We start from the raw sequence: 4043 nt of genomic DNA, 5'->3' as shown, positions 1-4043 counted from the left end.
AACCCATGCAGAGGAATAAGAACTTTGTTCCTCTTAATGGTAGACTTAGCAAAGTCACAGTCATGCCTTTCGTTATTAAGTTATCTCTTTGTGAGTTCTGAGCTGATTGCATATGCAGTTAATAACAGGCATTGTTATTTGACGGGTGTGTTAGATCACGCTCTCAGCATTTATATATGGTTCACTAAGAAGACAACGTAAGTCAGCTGAAAATGTGAAGTTTGCCATGCCGCTACCAGGAGGGTATTTCTCAGCACTTACGTTAGTGGGTGTCATCCTAGATGCTTGTAATGGCTTTATTGTTACGGTTTTAGGATCCATTGTGGGGAAAAAAAAACCCAAACAGGTGAAAGAAGCCACTTTATTCCAAAAGACAGAAACAAAGTTTATATCCTTGACCATTACTGATTGATAACACAATAAATAGAAATTCATGCAGAGAGAGTTCCCCTGTAACTCTACAATACACCGTGTCAGGATGTAGGTGAATGAAGATCTGCTCTCTAAGTGTATGCCTAGGTGGCAACACACCACAGGCCCTCTGTAGCCAAAGACGTGTCACCATTAAATACAGTGAGTAAAAATGTAGGGATAACTCAAGTAAGGAGCCAAAAGTTTGAAGAAGAGAACTCCGATGTTCCTTTGGTGTTTGTCCTACCTGTTCCTACCACAGCCAGTCCCAGATATTCAGGAAATACCTTCCTGAACTACTGGCTGAAGAGAAGTAGGCTTTTTTTTTCTTCCTGGACTCTCAAAGGCTTTTGAGATTCCAGGTGTGCATACATGGCCCCACCACGTCCCAGCTGCACACTACAACAGGAGCTTCCTTTCTTTCTCCCACTCCTTTGTATGGGCCAGGCAATTTGGAAGCACAGGTGGTGTCAAAGCACCCAAGGGGTCTTGGGAAAAGGGCCAGTAAAAGACAAGGATTTCAGAATGTGTCCAAGAACCAATATGCAAAATAGCTACAAAGGCTCCCCAAGATTTTGTTGTGAGGAAAATTAAAACACATTCACTGCAAGATTTGTGAACATGGAAAAACTGTTTGTGACACTGGAATAACTACCTGTTTCTTGTTCATCTTGAAGTAAGGATTTGGGTTAGAATTCATGTTTCCAGGTGTCATTCCACTGCTGTTTTTACTTATTGCTGTGTTTTAGCAAGCAAGAACTAATTTTCTCTTGGGACTTGCGGAGTCTCTTAGGTGTCTGTCTCCATTTCATTTTGATTCACAGGAGATGGGATGACTACATTTTTGGCTTTCGTAGTTGGGAAAATTCTGATAAAAGATTCTGAAGTAAAAAGAAAAATATTTATATGGTATTTTCTTTCTGGTTTTGGCAGGGAAAGGTTGCATCACATTCTTCTTAATAGAGCCTACAGGAATCAAAATTGATCTTCTGCGCAAAAGCTTTTGAGCCTTGAACGGAACATGCATGTAAGTAGGTGTTCTGTGTTCCTCACCTCCGCCGTAATGCTTCACCCTGCTCTTTGAATCGTCATTTAAAGGTGGCAGTTAAGTAACACCTTTTATCTATCTGTTCATCTTAGGCAGTCAGTTTTTATAATGTCCCCTCTTCCTACTGTAAGAACACAGTGCAAACATTTCATGCCTACTTATTGGGCTAGACAAATAAACCATGCTAAACTCTCTTCTGATGTACTACAGTGAAATGAATCAAGAGTAACCGTATCATATTCAGTAAGAAAATATATTTTAATCATAGCTGAGCTATGAATTAGGCCCAAAGAGTCTACTAAATTTTGAAACGATGGTTTAATGTGGAACTGAAGATTGAAGAGATCTTGAAGATTAAACATTGGTCTGATGAATACTCACCTGCATCAAATTTCATCTTTTAAATTTTGTTTCCTGTTAGCTAGCATAAAAGTGATTAACTCCCTTTGAGTTGTTGCTTTTGAAGAGCTCAATGACTGATTACATGCATGGCTGCAGTCCAGCATAAAAATCAACCACTTTTGCATTGCAGTTTAAAGCAGGTATTGTTTGTCACTTGGAAGGCTCATAAGATAGAATTTTTCAGTACTGAAAACAAGAACAGGAGAAGAGGAGGAAAAATTGAGTTATAGTACAGCATGGGTCTCGGGAAGCTTAGGTTCTGTTCTTACACTTGCAAATTCACATTTAATTTTTGGTCTGGGCCTGCAAAATGGGGAAAATAGCCACTACCCAGTGTAACCTTGAGAAATGTGCTTCAACTTCTGAAAATCTCGATTTGTAGTTTGATAGTTTGAATCTCCTGTAGTACCCTGTTCTCCCCTCTTTTCTCTGTACTACAAAATAAGCTGTAAGATTTGTAAAGCAGTTTCTAACACTCACTTTACAAATACAGTGAAGTAATTTGTTCAGTGTCTGCCCCAGCGAGTCTAACGTTGGTGGTTCAAACTACAGCATCTAGCAAAAGGACAGTGCATAAAAAGTTGCTATGGCATCAAGTTCGTCTGCGTAAGTCTAACAGCATTGCTTGCTCTTTGCATCTGGATGGTTCTGTTTAGATTTTTACCAGAGAAACAGTAACAACAAAGATGATACAACAAGGACCTCCCCGCATGAAATCTAATCCACTCCATGCAAATAACTGCAATAGATTAAAAAGCAATCCAGATACCTTCATTCCTGGCTATCCCAACTCTCTGCTTTGACTACTAATTCCTTTCCAAATGGAGCAGATTATATTAGAAAAGTCTGCCCTCCAAAACCACCTTGATGTTTAACCCCTGCTGATCCTACATCCTTGCCTGTTGCGTTGCATCTTCTTGCCAGGAACCAGTTTCCAGACTTCTCAGCTCCTTCTGTCTTTGGTACAGGCTTCTGCCTTTGGTGGTAATCTACTGTTTAGCTGGTGTTGGCATGGATCTGCCAGATTTCCAGACAAATGCCAATGTCTGCAAATCCTGAACAAGGTTTTTTTTGTGCCTCAGTTATATTTCTAATATAAAAATCTAGTATGTGTGCTGTGACACCAAGTGTGATGTAGATTTTGCTCCTGTCCTTTGTTATTTTCATGCCAGCTGCATCTCTTATCCCTTTGTTGCATCTACCATATACAAATAATGTGATGGATTTTGTAAAAATTTAATTCTGATTTTCTTCGATTTAATTCTGATGTTTATTTTTGTTGATGATGGGGAAGGCATCAATTAGTTTCTACTAAACGTATCCAAATAGCACAAAACCAGTATTTTGAAAAATGCTCTTGTAATCAATACTGATATTTTTACAAACGACAGAGCTGCTTTACCGGTGTGCAGGACCGCTGTTATTTTTCCATGCTTAGGTAGAAGGTTTTTTACTTCCGCATTAATGGTGGTGTAAAGCAGAAGCACAGTGAATGTGAGAGCGAATAAACATAAAAGTATTTGCATTGTAAGTAATTTCAGAGTGATTTTGAAGAGCTGTTTTTCTTATGCAACAGATTTATTCCACAGTTATGAGTATTTGTCAGTACTAACGAATAGAAACCAACTTACCCTGCTTGTGATATCAACTGATCAGAGAAAGGAAATAATATCATATGAGTTGCAGTAGACAATCAATTATATGGAACAAATATGACTTACTAACAGTAGGACTATACTCATGGTGTGTTGAATGATCACTAGCACTGGCTGAAATACAACTGCATTATTAACTGGACAAATGGAAAAAACCACACTGTAAATTCATCCTGTGTCTTCCAGTGAGAAAACTGAGGAAATCAATGAAATAGCTGGTTTGCTATGGAGATTTAACTCAAACAGTTACTTGTTTTTAAATGATTGTAAGGTTGTTTAAGCACTCTTTTATAGCAAGACTCCACTAACACATCAGAAATTTTACACATCAGCAAGAAACGTTAAAATGAAAGCAAATGAAAGAAAGCTACTTCAGATGCTTTTGAATGTAAAAGTGAAATATATCTAAGCTTGAGAAATTCCATACATTCAGCAAGCAAACACAGAAAGGATCATATAACTTTCTGCTGTCCTTTCTCAGACTGATGGCTTAATGTTTATTCACAGTGCTTTATATATCATACATT

This window comes from Pelecanus crispus, chromosome 4 (assembly GCF_030463565.1).
Source record: "Pelecanus crispus isolate bPelCri1 chromosome 4, bPelCri1.pri, whole genome shotgun sequence".
Lineage (NCBI taxonomy): Eukaryota > Metazoa > Chordata > Aves > Pelecaniformes > Pelecanidae > Pelecanus > Pelecanus crispus.
The sequence above is the reverse complement of the archived record's forward strand: the minus strand, read 5'-3'. Positions refer to the sequence as shown.